At 36.9% G+C, this 18632-nt stretch overlaps 3 protein-coding genes across 16 annotated transcripts in view; 2 read left to right on the top strand and 1 right to left on the bottom strand.

The window, feature by feature from the left end:
* shc3 (SHC (Src homology 2 domain containing) transforming protein 3) overlaps nt 1–6594 on the bottom strand; it is a 267622-nt gene extending 261028 nt beyond the window's left edge. For both annotated transcript variants that reach the window (XM_051929724.1, XM_051929722.1), the window contains exon 1: nt 6526–6594. The gene's annotated coding sequence lies outside the window, so the exon portion shown is untranslated. The remainder of the gene's footprint in view (nt 1–6525) is intronic.
* Nucleotides 1–18632, top strand: part of LOC114654357 (selenocysteine insertion sequence-binding protein 2-like) — a 198279-nt gene that overhangs the window by 93061 nt on the left and 86586 nt on the right. The window lies entirely within an intron of this gene.
* Nucleotides 1–18632, top strand: part of LOC127525815 (cyclin-dependent kinases regulatory subunit 2) — a 141878-nt gene that overhangs the window by 110575 nt on the left and 12671 nt on the right. The window lies entirely within an intron of this gene.

The following is an 18632-nucleotide window of genomic DNA, read 5'->3' as shown; positions in this document are numbered from 1 at the left end:
GAGGACCCGGGAAGCGAACCCAGGTCTCCTAACTGCGAGGCAGCAGTGCTACCACTGCACCACCATATATTACACAGTTCAATGCAAATTATTTGTATATAGAGCTATTCACAGAAAAGTGGCATAGATCTGTTGATCTGACCTAGACCAGTTGGGCAACCCCCTACTTAATAAATTTAACTTAGGAGATTTTGTCCTGCATCTTACAAGCATTCTCTGGTATAACACATAAGGTTAATATCTACGTGTCTTTCTTTGAAAGAAAAATTTGATTTAAGGTCAGCCATAGCTGCTTTTAAAGAGTTCAGTTAGAATGAAAGTCATCAGCCACTGTTACACTATGTTGCGTTAACAAAATACCGTCTTAGTGACCAGTATTACAAAGAAAACAAATTCATAAGTATTATTCCTATTTTCAAGAAACCACAGTATATCAAGTATCAAAAGTTTCAAATATGTGATTTATTCCTCTGAGACATATTCTTCAAACATGCAGGTTTAAAACTTAGATTTTTTTGTCCTTACCTCCTGTGAGTTGCCATGTACACAGCTTTTCTGCCACTTTAGGAAACTTACGCAAAATGACATTTTCTTAGAAATGCAAACAGCAAAAAGATAAATAAATAAAAATGATAAATCCTCTCAAAAGAAAATTTGGTTGGCTTAGTCCCGTAGATGCATACAAAGTCACAACAATGATCCTGCAAATTCATTTATCTAACTGATAAGGAAAAGGGACCCAGCTTGTCACCAGTGAACAAACACCTCCAGTTCCGGACCATTTTCCATATAATGATGCAATACCTTTGCCTGAGCACACAGGAGTAGATTAGTGTTGCATTTGATCTTAACGCCCACTTCAGTATTCCAGTCATTCGACTGCCTAATTATACGCAGATTTCCAGAATAAGCTGAAGATATCATTTTAATGATAAAAATATGAAAATAATTCAGAAAAGCAAGAGGATAACTGACACAACTGGGAGAATACACCCATCTGTGTACATTACTCCAATTAAACCACATTTGTAACAAGCACGCCATGCATCACTTGACTGGACAAACAGTTTAACTGTGGGCATTAAGATGATTCTTTTTTCAGTCTGTTATATTTAGCATCACAAACACAGAGCAGCCATTTGTGGAGCTAAAGGCAAAGCACATAAATCTCAACGCCTGCTGATTACGCACAGCAAATACTGAAGCCTTCCAGAAAAAAGAGGCTTGACATTGTTCACAACAAAAAAAAATCTCAACATGCCATGCTGTCTAGAGCCTGTGTGGGTGAAATAGAAATCTAAAAAATTTAAATCTTTCTAAATGAGTGACAAAGAGAAACAAAGTCAGGTCTACTTGGCTTTCTTGCCAAAGAAATGAAAAGTGTGTTTCTTGTGTTCTACAGACTTTCCCCTGCTAGAAAGAGTCACTGTTTATATTTTTATAATTCACATTGACTTTTTCTTTTTTATGGCATGTAGAGGTTGGCAACTTTATACTGTCTGCACAGATGACATCTATTAAAACATAATGCTTCCATGTTTGTCTCCAGCATCAGTAAGTGCTGTGCATGAGGCAGCTGCTCTTCACAACATTTACAATGGCTAAAGCTTTCGAAAAATAATTTAAATACTACTTAACTGCCACAAGCTAAGATTCACAATGTTTGTTACGGGTGAAAATCCCAAGTGTACATAGTAAAGTTTAAAAAAGAACTGTTGTTTGTTATGAGTCATTGACTTGGAATAGATTTGCAGGCTGCATTAAAGCTGCAGTCAAAAAATTTCTCCTGTTTAATTTATAGCAAAGATGGCTAACATTGTGACTGAGAATAGCTATTTCATGAAATTGGTGTGGTAAAAATGACAGAGATCCATGTTAATGGGCGCAACCTTTTTAGTCACGTTTCACTTTCAAAGATGCTTTTTTAATTATCCTTTTCTACCCATTATCTAAACCACTTTTTCCAATTTCAGGATAATCACCACTACCTATACTAGCCCATCTCACATCATACACATTCACTCACACAGAGAAAATCCAATAGTTCATCCTTGAAAGGTAGACATAAACCAACATCAATTGTATAAATACAAGATTGATACATGTGTCTTATTGTCTAATGTGATGAACTGGAAACAACTAGTTTGATAGTTTAGACCACACAACCACTTATTCTGGTCACATTTAAGTTTCAAACAAAGATGACATGGTGCTGATGTGATCAAGCTGTTGCCTCACACCTGCAGATTTCTGCAGATTCCTGGAGCAGAATGTCATCCCACCAACTACCTCCATGGAGTTTGATCATTCTCTCCGTCTATATTGCTTTTACTTTAGGTACTTTGATCCTCTTCCCACATACTACATACAAGCACATTAGGGTAACTGGAGGCCCAGAATTTTTCCCCTAAGAGGGAGTAGGCTATGTAGTGGCACCCCAAACAGAGTTAGTTCTCGCCTGCTTTTGCTGGGATGGACACACTCCACGGGACACCCTAAACTACGACTGTGGAAGATTGTGGGTTCGCTTCCCGGTTCCTCCCTGTGTGGATAGCGCTTTGACTACTGAGAAAAGCGCTATATAAATGTAATGGATTATTATTATTAAACTGGATAAGCAGATTAGGAAATGAAGAAATGTATCAGTTAAAAACAATCATCTTTTGCTTATCCAAAAACAGAACAGTGTATAAACAGCAAAAAGACCTTTACAGTCTGATTCATGAATCTTACCTAAAGTTTACATTCACATCTAAATCCTGATATAAACATAATTTGCCAACTTTGACCACAGTGAAATTGCTTTTTTATCATTACTTTATTTCCATAGTTGATTATTGTTATCATCTTGTAAATAAAGCAAGCAAAGGGACACTAATGCAGATCACTGTGTTATTGGGGGATGATGAATTCATTTGGGATGAGTACCACTGTGCAAGCAAAATCTAGATCAGGGATCCCCCACTCCGCTCCTGCAGGACCACAGTTGCTGTAGGTTTTCATTCTAACCCTTTTCTTAATTAGTGACCTGTTTTTGCTGCTAATTAAATTCTTTTGAATTAAACTTTAATTGACTTGTTTGTTTAAGATTTGTTCCCCTGAATTTCTTCATTGTTTCTTTTAATTGCTTCATTTCTTTCCTTAAGTGGCTCCCCTCCAACAGAAATTAAATGTGAACTTAGTAAACCAACAGAAAACCAATTAAGTCAGAGCCTCAAACTTTAACCAATTTCACTCCAACCAGTTGCTTAATTAGGCGCTGAGTCTTGTCGTCAATTAAATCCATTCTTTAATTACATGGCTTATTGCTGCTCTAATTGTGCAACAGCATAGATTTCCGAAATGGTTGATTTTCTCTTTTCTAAGAGCACTGTTAAAATATTTTTGGGACCTGAGCAGATCAACATTCCTGAGACCTTCATCTTTCTTTATTTTCAGATATTGTATGATGGACACCAGTTGTTTTGGCTCATTTTGTATCTCATTATTGCTTGGCAGCTAATTAAGGAAAAAGAAACAATCAAGGGGTCTGAGTCTTCAAGAGCAAGTCAATTAAAATTAATTCAAAAGAAGTTAATTAGCAGCAAAAACAGGTCACTAATTAAGAAAAGGGTTAGAATGAAAACCTGCAGTCTCTGTGAAGCTGGGGACCCCTGGTCTAGATGAATGTTACAGTAAAAGAAATATATGGCATCTAAGCTGACAAGAGTTACAACTTAAGTGAATTTATATGAAGAGCCAGCTAAAAACTGAAAGCTTAAAGGGGGAGAAAAACACACACCAATGCTTTCATGTTGTCACACACCTTTGTTAACACAGATTTTCCCATCATTCTATGACCTATCTAAGGTGTCATTCATTTGCACATTCCTGTTGTTTCTTCGGTTACCCGTGTATGAGACATGCATAATATGAGAATATACAGTAAACAATCAGACAAAGATTGGACCTAAAATCAAAAATCTTAATTGTGTTCCTCAGGCTATGTTACTGTAACAAAGTTACTTCATCTGATAATTAGATATCAAAGAATAATGTATCATTTGAAGGTACATTTATATTCAGGTTTCATTTGTAAATTTGATTTTAATTCCAATGTTGCCTTCCTGGTTAATTAGAAAAGGATAAATGGGCCTTGTGGTAATGTATTTGCTGAGGTGGGATCGGAAAAAGAGAATTAAGTTTCTGATCACCAAACTTGTTGGAGTGAAAACTTGCAACTACTATAACCTTCCAGGGCGGTGGTTGCCCATCTCTTACCTAGAGCATTGTTTTTAGCATGAGGACCTAAAATGGTTTAAGCATTGTATCAACAAGTATACTACTTACTATCCATTGCAAAAAAAAAATAATAATCTTGAATTAATCCAGTTATAAGCATCAGGTCATCGTTATGCAGAATGAAAGAAACCAGTCCTGGACCACTCACACTAACTCATATTGAGTTAATTTAGAGTTGTCAGTTAAGCTAACCTGGACGTCTGTAGAGTATGACATAAAACTAAGATATCCAGATGAAATCCACACAATCAAAGACCATGCTGTAAACTGGGGTTTGCTCCCAACAGATTTGATGTAACAATACTAACAGCTGTGCCACTGTGTTGCTTACATTTTCTCCAAAATAATAAAAACATAAGAAAAAATAAAAAGTGGATAGCGTACTGTACATGTGCTATCAATAGTATCAGCATGACCTCCTGTACAGTAAGCACATACAAAAGAATCAAGACACTTGCATGTTTATTCATTCAATCAGCTGTTTTCTGAACTCACTTAGTCTATCCATGGCAGCATACGGTGCAAGACATGTCGTGATTCTGCTGTTGTCCTGTTTAAAGGTATGATTCGACAGCCAATTTCCTATTTTTTAAAGACCACGAACCTCATGGTAAATGGACAGAAACATCAAAACTCAAACACAAACAAATAATAAGTATGCCCACTGTTGGAAATCAGTATGCATACCCACATATGGTACTGACTGCCCGCTAACATCAATTTCCTGTCTTTTTGAAGCAGTTTTTCCATCTTAATTCAAAGGGGATCTAAGCATGCTACCTGAAATGTTACCTTGCACTAGTAGTGCACATATTAAACTGTTTTGGCTGACTTCTGGCATTACCCTTCATTTTCTAACCATCTTATCCAGATTGAGGTTGCAAGGAGCTGAACATATTTGGGTGCAAGGCATGAACCAACCATGCATGGCGTGCTAGTGTTTTGCATGGCACAACCACACATGAACCAGCTCAGGTCCAATTTTGAGTTGTTATTCTCCCTAATACATATGTCCTTTGAGATTTACAGTTGTACTATGTTATATGCAAATAGAAGGTAAAACCAATTTTAATAATACTCTAAGCTCTTATATGGCATGTACTTTGTGGCAAGGTGACTTAAATGTTGTCAGAGCAGATCCCAAGTCCATCAGATCTTGGGCCTGACAAGACATTAGGCCTCCCCAATATCCCTCAAACTCTTCTGACGGTCAGAACAAAAATATAGGCACACTGAATAAAAGAGTACTATTCAACCAAATCTGATGTTTATTTGTATTTATTTATAACACAATCTAATAACTTTGATACACTAGCTGAGTAGATAGATACAACATAATTTAAATAACAATCATCTGCGTTGGGTTCAGCTTCTAAGACTCAATTGGTTTATATGGCTGAGGGACTCTTAATACTGAGCCCAACAGACCAATATGGGGTTTCCTTTATGGGTGTTGCACTGTATATCATAGAACTGTGAGAATAATCCCCTTAATTATTGGCAATGCTGAACAGGGCACAGATTGAACATTACTTATTATGATTTGTAACTAACTTCACACAAAAAAAAACTGCACTCTGCTTGTTCACTTTCTTAAGTGTCTTATGATGGTGTGCTCGCTATACAAAACAAAGCGTTGCTTGTTTCGGATAGATGAAAATCAACAAGCAAAAGTTGCTGTCAAACAGCTGACAAAGTGAAGCATACAAACAATAAAATACAGAGTTGTCCGTCTTTTAATTTTTAAAGTGGCGTTCTTCTTAGTCTTAACGATGCTACTTCTAGAAGGACCCACCCGGGCGAGAAGGGTCTAGCTGTTGGACCCAGGTAGACCGTCACGTGTCCAGGTACATCAGGCACATTTTGCGAGGAAGCCCACTCAATACACACGCCTGTTTGGGGACCAGAGGGTTATTTTGGCCTCGACGACATCAGGTGAGAAAGCTACGAATCACTTTCGGGCAAGACGTTGGAACTTAGCAAAACTTAGAAGGGTAACGAACCGTCAACGTCTACATCTACGCAAAGACCGTAACTGCAAAACAGATGCGCAAGCACAAATGTACAAACAATACATAAACTGTCTAAAAACAAAACGGAACATGACACTGCGTAGCTGCGTAACGGGCAATTCGAGAAGCATTCAAGTACCTGCAAGTTACAAAAATAACAGTGACTGGTGGGTTAAAGTGACAACACGGCATGAATGCGAGTCTGTTATATTTAGAAATTTTCCAAGCTTACCCGTAGTTTCGAAGACGATGGTGAAGAGACAGTTAATTGCTTTGAAAGGTGGCGCCACCGCTCGTTGCGCGGTCCCGAATCCAGAGACTGCAGGTGCAGCGGCGTGCATAAGATCGAGAACGCGCGCCTTGCGGGCGACCCCAGTTCCCAGTGCTTTGCGCTCTGTTGGCGCTTCTAAGGCAAGCTGTTTCAGTAATGATGCTTTTCGTCCTGCATATTTAAAAGTATTTTTTTACGAAATTTGATTTTTAAAAATTCATAATCTGCAAAGATTAAGAACGTGAGACCGATAATTTAGCCTCTACATGAAAATAAACAATTAATCCAATGCATGACTGTGAGCGAAACCCAAATCCTGCAGCATTATTTGCAAGAAAGGAAACTGCCATGGACAGACACGGGATAAATTTAGAGTACTTGAAGAGAAAATCATTCGGATACGGGAAATTGAGCAAACTCTATATGTACAATTACTAAGACTTAAACCCAGGATGGTGGATTTGTGAGGAAGGAGCGCTATTCACTGCGCCAATGATGCAACTTTAGAAATACAGTAGTTAAAATATCTTGCCACTAAAGGTGCATTAGTGAAATGCAGAAACTTGTAATCATGAAGTTAACTTCAACTGAAAGTTCAGTTAAAGAAAAAGTTCTTTCATTACAGTTCCTAAAATGGATCTGAGGATTAAGACATTTCAAAAGCCAATTAAATACCAGAACAAAATACTTGTAATTTGCAAATGACGTTCGCACCTTCAGCTTTATGTGGTCTATATAAAGATGAATCTTGTTATTAGAACTGGTGTATTCATTACCTTGTCACTGAAAAGCCTAGCGTTCTGAGGAACAATGAGTGCCTCAAGATTGCTCAACCTACAGTTAGTTTTCCTGTTTTTATTTAGATGAGTTTAGTCTTTTCATAGCGTGGTGGTTAAGTAATTAGTAGCATATTATTGCTTTATGGATCCAGCATCCCAAATTTGAATCCCACACCTGGTTGTTTGTATGCAGTTCACACATTCTTCCCGTGTCTGTAGGTTTTATCTGGATTTAATATATATGGCAGCTGAGCCCTCATAAAATTACTCTAGTGGTCAAATGCTGGTCTTAAAACAGCAAACTTGCCAGTTTATTTCCACTACTGACTCAGTGTTTGACCCAGAGTAAGGTAACTTAATTCCAGTACTAAGGCTGCATAAATATGTGAAATAGTACCATTATAATTTGTAAACTGATTTGGATAAAATAATTTAGTATAAATATACACATTTATTTATTGAACCCAATTAATGAACTTTCAAGCACACAGTCATATTATCAGTATTGGCCTCAACGTGAGTGCTGCTAGAAATCTTTGATGAGGAAGAATTGAGGTTTTAAACAGATGTCTGCAAGAATTAAAGCTGTTGAACAATATGTTGGATTTGATATCTACTATTTTGTAAAGTGTAGTTTTAATTTTGAATGATTAAGAGTACTGAAGCTGCAGATTTATTTTATAGTAATTTCTGGGTAATTAGCTCTCTTTTATATACTGTATATAAAATGTGTGTGCTTATTTACATGTGCACAGTATACTGGTACCTTATGTATACCTTATACCAATATGGTACATACTGTATATGTCCCCAGAAAAACGCTGACTTCGCTTTCTTCTGTGTCACAAAACTCCCACCTCTTCAACTTCTGACCATAAATAAGACCATAAGAAGCTTTAAGTCAGTGTTCAGCCAGCTATGGCTGTGTCTGTGAGCAGAGTTTCCTTACTATCTATCTATCTATCTATCTATCTATCTATCTATCTATCTATCTATCTATCTATCTGTCTGTCTGTCTGTCTGTCTGTCTGTCTGTCTGTCTGTCTGTCTGTCTGTCTGTCTGTCTGTCTGTCTGTCTGTCTGTCTGTCTACATTGCTTTTATTTATTTTTCAATATAAGGAGTGTATTTTGCACTCTTGACAGCATTTGTGTTAGATAGCCTATAAACAAACTACTGGTTATTCTGCAACCAAGATCACCACTTTCTTTCTTGGCAGCTCTTGGATGCCATTCTGATTTTCCACGGTTCCACATGCTTCCTTCATCTGGCAATTTGTTAAACAAAATGCATGGTGACCCCATGAACATGGTATGGTTAGTTCAAATGGAGTTAATGAAGTGAATCAAAAGATGCTGTGTGTTTTAAGACTTGAAGAACTTTTCTGAGTGGTCACACAAGCCTTACATTTTCAAGAAGTGGATTAAAAATGTGGGAATTGATGGGTATAATATGGTCCAACCATGTGAAGGGTCTTTCTCAATTGGAATCTTGCAAGCAAAGTCATAAGCCAGGCTTTGCCAAAAAAATGTAATAATTAATTAAATGATAAAATGAATTTCCCACTTCCTACAGGTGATTTGTCATGTGGTGGGTGCAGCAACGTACTATCAGTGCATGCTCCCAACCCTACAGCTCACTGAATGTTCTTTTTAAAGTGCTTGAGGATAAATTGCACATTTCCTTATAAGGGACAATCAGGCCAATGTCACTATTTCTTAGTGATCTCTCATATAAAGCAGTCAGTTGCAGTTTGAATTTATGGGCTACAGTTATCAGATGTCATATGAGTCATAAAGTCAAGTAAAGTCACATGCTTATATGCATGAGACATATATGTGTATGTGTAAGCATATTCTGTTTTTTGTGATACTGTCACAAGTATAAAAATATGTGTTGCTGCAGTTACATGTGATATTTACATCATTTCTTATTAACTAATTTACATAAACATAATAATTTAACATATTTGCCAAACTGAAATTTTTGTAAAGTAGTTCTGTATTTTTGTTTAACCAAGCCAGGTGACATTCATCTATACCATTAAGATTAGAGTTTAAAACATATATCAGGCAATGGTGTGCTTTTTTCTTATTCCTTTATTGTTTTCACAAAAATATTTAAATGTTCATAATGCTCTTTTTAAAAGTTGAAATGATTAAAAACTGGAGATCATGAGCTAATTAATTATAAGTTAATTAGATGATGATGCTTAATGTTTGAAACTTCAAACAGAGCGTCATTTCTGCCTTGTGGCTTATCAATCTTATGTACGACATTTTTGTCAGAATTACTATACTCACTGAGCAAATTGTGAGGACCACTTTACTAATACTGGGTACTTGCTCTCAAAATGGCTTAAATTCTTCATGGCATGGATTTCACAAGATGTTGGAAACATTTATTTGAAATTCTGATCCATGCATCGGGCAGATTTGTTAGCTGCACTTTCATGCTGTGAATCACCCATTCACTGAACTCATTGTCGTGTTCAGGAAACCAGTTGGAGATGACTTTTGCTTTGTGATGTGGTGCATTATCCTGCTGGAAGTAGCCATTAGACGATGGGTGAATTGTGGTCATGAACGGATGCACTTGCACTCAGCAACAATACTCAAAGAGGCATTCAACCAACGACTGACTGGTGTTAACAGGCTCAAGAAAACGTTCCCCACACTATTACATCACCATCACCAGCCTTGACTGTTGACACAAGGCAGGTTGGGTGTATGGATTCATGCTGTTGGAACCAAATTATGACCCTACCATCTGTGCACCTCAGCAGAAGTCGAGTCAAGATCACCAGTCAAGATCATCATACCAGGCTATGTGTTTCCAGTCATAAACTGTCCAGGTTTGGTGAGTCTGTGCCCACTGCAGCATCAGCTTTCAGTTCTTGGCTGACATGAGTGGAATCCAATGTGGTCTTCTGCTGTTGTAGCCTGTTTGCCTCAAATTTGATGTTGTGCATTCAGAGATGCTTTTCTGTTCACCACATTTTCACAGAGTGATTATCTGAGTTACCAAAGCCTTTCTGTCAGCCCAAACCAGTCCGGCAATTCTCCTCTGACCTCTCATCAATGTATTTCTGTCAACTGAACTGCTGCTCACTAAATTATTTTTTTTTGCACTATTCTGAGTAAATTCTAGAGACAATTGTGCATAAAAAATCCTAAGAGATCAGCAGTTACAGAAATTCTTAAACCAGCCAGTCTGGCAACAAAAATGGTCACAATCACTTAGCATACATTTTTTCCCTGTTGTGGTGTTTTATGTAAAGGTCTGAAGGTCCTGACTTGTATCTGCACAATTTTATGCAGTTTTCATGAGTTTTGCGCTAGGTATATCAATTTTCTTCCCATATCACCACAAATGTGTATGTTAGATTAATTGCAGAGTGTGTATGTGGATGGGTCCTGCAATGAAGTAGCACCCCATGTGGTTTAGATTCATGGCATATGTGAAAGAGAAGCCGGTGATACCAAAATGGTTTAAGAATCCTTGAGAATGTGTTATTACCGTAAGTTCAAAATTATGTTGTCTAAATTAGTTTGAGGTGTGCTCAATTTTAATGTTCTTTGTTGTGTTTTCACAAGGTACTCTGAGACCAGTACACAGCAACAGACTAAACATGCGCAGACCTCTCACAAAATCTTTCACAGCATCTGCAGCAAGTCACTCTGATAGCTCACAACATCAGCAGTAGATTCTTCGATGGCTAGAATTTCTGTGGATTCATAACAGCAAAACTTTTTTTTTATCTTAAAAAAAGTCATCAGATAAAAGAGCTGAAATAGTCAGCCTTACAAAATAGACTTTCCAGAGGAGGTTCAGTCTAATACTGCTCAGGGCCTCAGATGATTTCTACTTGGAACTGTTAAGTACAGTATTTTGATCTTCTTTAAAGAGAATGCTTAGGTTGTGAGCTGGGCAGTAGACCTAGTATAGCACTTTTCTCCTGTCCTCTTAATTACCCCCTTTTATTTTCATCCTTGTTTTCCCTTTTCACTTTCATTTACAGTCCTTTATCATACTTGTCAGCATCTGAGTAATCTGTAATGTTTCTGCTACTACTTTACTGTTTTTTATGTAGATTGACTATTGAAATATCCATTTTCTACATGAATCATCTGAAATTTCAGCACATTAGATGCCTTGTGCCCAAGAGATTCAACACTATTTTCTCAATATTGCTCCATGTAGATGGAGAAGAAGAGGACATGAGTTATTATGAAAATCAGTAACATTTCTTAGAAGGACTGGTCTCATGTTTAAGGTTGGTTCCCAAAGAAATGGTGTCTATGCCTGCAACATTGACCAAAAGGCAGGAACCAAACCTGAGTAGGGAGTTAATTCACTACAGAGCATATCCATGCATGTAATTGATAGATCAGCTTCACGTCCACATCTTGGGGATGTGAGAAACAGGAAAACATTCAAAGAAATGGGGAGATCACCCCAACACCACACAGAGGGTGAATGGTCCTCAGTTTGAGCCTTGTCTCCTGTATCTGTATAGCAATGGGATTAAGCATTTACTAGTGGGGAAGAAAAGTCTGCCGTTGTAGCACTGGCAACTACTTAGTCAACAGAGGACACTAAGGTTTCATTCATCATGCCATGTCAAACATAAAAATGACACAAATTATTTGAAATAATTCAGAAAGCATCTCTGTTAGAGAATATGCTGCAGTGCTTAAAATAGCTCATATTATTTTTTGCAAAGAAAGTCAAGTGGTAATTTTCATCAGTCATAGAACGTACCATGTTGTCGGAGATGTGCCATTTACCCTGTTGGACCCCAGGTCTTTGACATTGTTGTGTCTGTTTTGTGTGAAAACATGCAGCCCAGCCAAGCACACACAAATGTTAGTATGATTTAGTTTGGATTTGTGCATTTGTAGGCTAGCACCCATCCATTTTTGGTTTCTGCTTGCATCTTATGTTGTTGGGATGGACTCCAGCTCCTACAAGCCCAAGACAGATTAAGCTGGCATAGTAAAGAATGAATGGATGGATAATTATATATGGCTAATAAATTTCAACTTATCAGTAAAGGACCACTCACCTCAACTTTGAATCACTGAGGCAAAATGTGAAAATGTATGTGAATCACTTAAAATAAATAATTGTAAACTCAACTCAAAGTTAAACTCCCAAGCAGAGTGTCTGAGACGGATACAACTGCAGACCAGAGTGCAGCAATGTCCACTTAGATTTTCTGCTTTATTCCTGTTGCTTTTCTGAACTCATGTTGTAAATGGTCAATATCTTCTGGCCACAAGATGGAGACAAAGAACAAAGCAACACTAAATGTCACATCAAAAAGAACATTTTTAACATATTCAGTTGAGTGTGTCTTCATAACTGATGGAAATGAATAAAATGACACTTTAAGTAAATATGTGTGTTTTTACAAAACTATGATGTGCTTATATTTCATCACAACAAAACTGATTCATCAATCAATTCAATAAAAATACTTACATAGAAATAAAAATGTTTAAAGTTCACAAAGAGGAAGTGTGAACTTACAGACTGTCAACATCTATGAATAGCCACAAAAAGTATGGATTGACCCACAGCCATTATGACAGAGCGCTGTTCTGTGTGCACCACTACTTGGTGATAGCAACAGGTTTGATTTGTCTGAAGGTCAGTTGTCTAGTCTGACCTACCCAGCGGCCTACTCCAGTTATTGCGTTACTCACCCTTTTGATGTTGTCTAGGGACAGGCATTGTGTGTATGAAAGCTGACAACTAGTGAATGTTCATCTGTTAGCACAATGCGTATAATGCAGTGTCAGGTAATAAGGAATACCGGTGTTTTGAATCTCACAAACAGAAGAGAGTCTTGTCTGTCTGATGTCTTGTTTTTTTATGTACTATGACGGATTTGAAAAAAGAAAATGGACAGAGAATGAGGCTGAACTCATCTTACGTGTAATCACTTAGTAAAGCACAGGTTCTACCAGGTAGCACATTGTTTTCTGTCAGAAAAAGGGCAGAACTTCTAATACTTTAGAAGGGTGAAACTGTGCTGAAAAGTTGTCAGGTAATTTGACGTTCCTAGTGATTTCTAGTCATATTAATTGACATACTCAGATGATGAGATTAACAACTGCAGTTGATAGTATTGACATATCCTCCGAATAGAAGTTTAGTAATGGGATATTGACTTTACATGATTAGGAATTGCTGGGCATGACAAATTATATCGCTGCATCATGGCTTTCCAGCAGTTTTACACTTCCAAAGTTGACCTAAGTTGCTAGGCCCAGTCACACACTCACACATAGCCATAAGGGGCTAGTGCAGTACGGTCATTTAATCTAATAAATACAGTATTACAATTTGAGAAAGAAACAGGAGTATTCAGAGAAAACCCCACAAAAACATGGGATGAATATGCAGATTTCCCAAAGACAGCAAACCATGCATTGGATTTGGATGCTCAGTCTACTAGACATGAGTGCAGCTTGTGCAGTACACCACCGTACTAATCATTACCAATACAGTATAAGACACTACTAACAAAAGACAAAACACTGTGCAAAATATACATTAGGCTAACTTCTATCTGGGGTGATGTAGTAATCACACTTACGTTTTACAGTTCTAGATACCCGAGACTCGTTTTAGTCCAGGATCCTACCTGATTTGAAATTCCATACTCTTTCCGTATCCATGTGGATTTTCCCTAGGTGCTCAGGCTTCACTGCACATCTTAAAGCCATGCATCATAGATTAAATGACAACTCTAAATTGCCCTAGCTTAAATAAATGTGGGTCATTTTTTCTGCCTTGTGTTGGACAGACATACCATCTAATGTTGGTCCCTGGCTTTTATCCTGATGCTTCAGGATCATTGCATATCTCCCAGATCCTGCAATGGAAAATATCAATTTTTTGTGCATAATTTTATTTTTTGGTAAGGGCACTTTTTGTTAATATAAATTAAAAAAATATGCCTCTGGGCCCTAATTTCCTTTCTAAAATGTGATGTTTGGTAGACCTAGGCCAACTGCCTGTCAGCATCTTAAGTTTTATTTGTGCTGCCATGTCACAACACACATTTGCATTTCATTTCTTCAAGCTCTGGTCCTGCTGTGACTTCACGTTATGGTTAATTCAATTTGTCTTCATCATAAGAATTACAACATGCTGTTCTGCGAGATTCTATTAGTTATTTTATCATATGCAATTGTAGGTTGGCCGGAAGTTGACCAGATGTAGTGTTATGTTTTACCTGTCTCCTGGTAAAAAGTGTTCTCACATATGGATTATTGCTGACAATTAACTGTGTTGTTTATTTAAAAATTTTAGATTCTAAAATAACATCCTGATAAAAATGTTCAATTTGCAAAAAATAGTGTTAATCATAGGTACAATACTAATTTTAATCTCTGCATTATCTTGTGAACCTCATATATTTCTCAGGCCCTAAAGGAATACTCCCAAATATATATTTTTTCATATGTTACTTGCCCCATGTAGTTTGTAATGAAGGCTGAGAAACATTTTATTCTCATATTTTCATAATAAAATATCAGAAATTTGAGGTCTATGTTGACCAGTGCCAGACAACAGCAAATGTTGACCAGTGCTGGACAACAGCAAACAACATCAAAAAGTTCATGAAACCTCACATTACTAGTATTGCATTATTCAAATATGAAGTCATCCAGTCATATGCTCACAACATCCCAAACATATGTATTTTTACTAACATTGTTCAATAAGTCCCTTCTAGAAAAAGCTCTCAAAAACAGATATGAAACATGCTGAGACGTCAATGGACATTTGAACTGAAGACTGGTTAGGGTTCTAGCCGAGTACCAGCTGGTTCATTGGCTAACCATTGCACTTCACATGAGATCAACAAAAAGTGTGCACTGAGAGACACGTAAAACTAATAATGATTAACAGTTAAAGAACGGCAAGTGAAAACATTATCAGGAGGAAAATATGCTTTGTACTTGTGCATTTCTGAGATGCTTCAACAAGCAGAAGGGCATTTTACAAACTGTCACCAAATAATCCCAATTTACTCCAGTTGTGGCTCACCGCTATGAATATAAATGTAATGATGAGAGGTGGGTCTTCAGTTCAAATGCTCATTCACTTCTGAGCACGTTCTGTTTGCACTCATGAGAGCATTTTCCAGAAATGGTTTACTTAACAATATTTTAGTAAAAATATATGTATTTTGGACTTTGTGAACATATGTCTGGATGAATTGACATGTGGATTGTGCAACAAGAGTAACACAAGATCTTTTTCATAGACATTTTTAATACTGATTGCTGTTGTCTAGTGTTGATCACCATTGACCCCTATTATATCAAAAAATGTTAATGAAAACACAAGATTAAAAATTATGCAAGTAACATTTTTAAAAAATGTGGGTGGACTATTCCTATATATATATATATTTTTTATTCTAAAGGATCTTTAGTCTAAATGTATACTTAAGATAACATAAGATTGTTAAAGCCACTTAATTCAATTCAGAATTTGCTTTGGTGGGGAGGGAAGGAACCAATCCTGTCAGCAACCATTCCTACACAGGACACCATCATATGGTACTCTCAAGTACACACCCACCAGGGCCGACATATAGTCACCTGGTAACTTAATGTGCATGTCTATGGGGTAGAAAACCTATAAAGACATGGGAGGAGCAAGCAAACTTCACATGGACAGTAACTGGGCACATTATTTAAGACCAGATAATAACAAATAGAAAACAGAGAAATAAATAAAAAATCGTATTTAATTTTCAATGGTTTTTAAAATGCCACATTCACTGAGCAATCTAGAAGGCATTGTAGTAAATGCCTGTGGCAGTTATGGTGGCATCACCTAATCATATAAAGCCATAGTCTCTGATTTCTGTCATTTTTTCATCCACTATGCTGTTCCAGTCTAAGGCCAAATTTACTTAGTAGAGGTAGCAGAGACACCAAAGTGTAAACAGTAGAATCTTAAAATAAAAAGTATGCACTAGAAATGTGATTAGTATAAAAATGTATGTCACTTTATATTACTTAAATATATACACACAGTATACAGTATACTCTGAGTCTGATGCATCATTTTGAGATTCAACTTGAAACAGCAAAGCTGAGGCCCAGTTCCAGCACAAAGACGTTGCAGGGAGTGTCCCATAGGATCCAGAAAGCCTATGATGTATTTCCGTCTCCATCAAACCTGTTTTTTAACCGGGGGAAAAGGGGACACACCAGCCTGTCGCTAATGTCTCAATACTGGAACTTTAAAACACAACCTAAGTTGTTGCTACAAGTTACTAACTGAGGAGCATTACTGTTGGCAGCACAATCAAGTGCTCATGTTTATTGCAGAAGCAATTAGCATGGAGATTAGTGCTACCAGGAATATCCACTCATCAATCCATTATTTTTGTTCACCTGGTCTGGAGTATACAGCACATGAGTGGGTGAAGGCAATCAACTTAGTGGGGCAACTGAAGAGATAATGTCACATCATTGAGATAATGCTGAGACTAGATCATGTACCTCATTTCCAAAATCACAAAACAGCTCATCCTGGTTGAGAAAACTGCTCCTCGAGAGCAGAGGAGACTTAGTGTAGAAAGAAGGGAAAATACCAGAGGCTGGTTGAGGGCTTCTGGAGGCAGAGGTGGAGAACAATGTGCTTTCCAGTACAGATGGGTTGCAGGTGGTTTGTTGGACAATCCCTGAGTAGGGTATATGGAATCCTTCATATCATTATGACAAGCAGAGCAAGTGCTATTACCAGTAACATGGAGTCTACAGAAATGTTTTTTAATGTACTTTAAATAGCCATACAGACATATATTATCCTCTTATATTTACATTAACTTAATAAAAATTGTTACCTTTCAATACAAAAATAAGAATTTTACCTGAAGTTAGATGCATAATTTAAAGATGCGGAAAAAAAATGGAAAGGATGTATGTAAAATATATGGAAGAACGTGGAACGTATGATACGACGCCTTCAAGAGGAAGCATTACTGCTAGGAAAAGAAGTGGTGGGTGTTAGGAAGTTTCTTACATACTTGTTTGTAACCAATGAGACTATATAGTGGAAGAATATGGTCATTTTTAATCACACTAATTTTTAAAGAAAATATGGAGAAAATTAAAAAACAGCCACAACACACTGATTGGACACATAATGGTTTCCAGTCAACATTCATTATATTCCTTCCTTGCTTGGCCAGGTTATTGGAGTGGCTTGTGAACAATAAACATCATTGTATACCACCTGTTTCTATGCCAGTTTTCAAGCAAATTGGACCACTCTTTCTTGACATTGGTATTTTTGTAACAGACTGAATATTGCTTTTAGGTGTTTAATAGAAAATACAAGTACATATTTTATGGCATACTATGATTCCCCTACAACAGAGGCTTTATTCAATTTCCAGTGCATTGCATCATTCTTTCTGGAAAACGTTAAGACTAATTTCTGGAACAGAGAGCAAAATTTTCTTTAAAAAATGTCTACTATTCAAACCAATACAAAGTGATTGGAAATAAGTATAAAAATTAGAAAAAAGGGTCTCTGGCACAGAAACACCACAAAGGAAATTAACAAACCCACTGTCAATACCATATAAAGAAGATACAATATATAACAATAACAGAGTGATATTGTCAAATGTGATAGAATATAAATATGTGTCTGTCTAAAACAACTGGTTTATTTCCAAAATCTGCTGATCCCAGTAATAACAAGCCTTGGACAGAGAGTCTATCCATGACAAATATAGCTGGGAATACAGAATTCCTTATTTGGTTTGGCCTTTCTCAATAAAATGTGTATTTATGTAAATATTAGATTTTCAATAAAATATTACTTCATAAAAATTTGTGTAGGCCCTGCAATAGACTGATACTTTGCCCAGTGTGGGATATGCCCTGTGGTCTTTTATGCCAGGATAGACTCAAACTGTAACCCCAAAATAGATTAGGGGAATTCAAGAATGTTACATTAAATTTGTATTTAGAAAACATACAGTATTCCTATGTACTACCTTAATATATACAGTATACAATTGTACAGTACAGCATGTGTGAGTATATACATATACACACACATATTGCATATACTGTATAGTGACGTGAAGAATACTGGAGACTTTGTAAATCTTTGGGGTGGCAACCCAGTCACACCTTCTTAATAATAAAACAAAACAAAGTTCAAAAAACAGTGACCCCCAAATCAAACAACGCAAAAGGCTGTGCTTCTCACACAATGAATATGATTGTCAAGCTCT

Source organism: Erpetoichthys calabaricus, chromosome 7 (assembly GCF_900747795.2).
Source record: "Erpetoichthys calabaricus chromosome 7, fErpCal1.3, whole genome shotgun sequence".
Classification (NCBI taxonomy): Eukaryota; Metazoa; Chordata; class Cladistia; order Polypteriformes; family Polypteridae; genus Erpetoichthys; species Erpetoichthys calabaricus.
The sequence above is the reverse complement of the archived record's forward strand: the minus strand, read 5'-3'. Positions and strand labels throughout refer to the sequence as shown.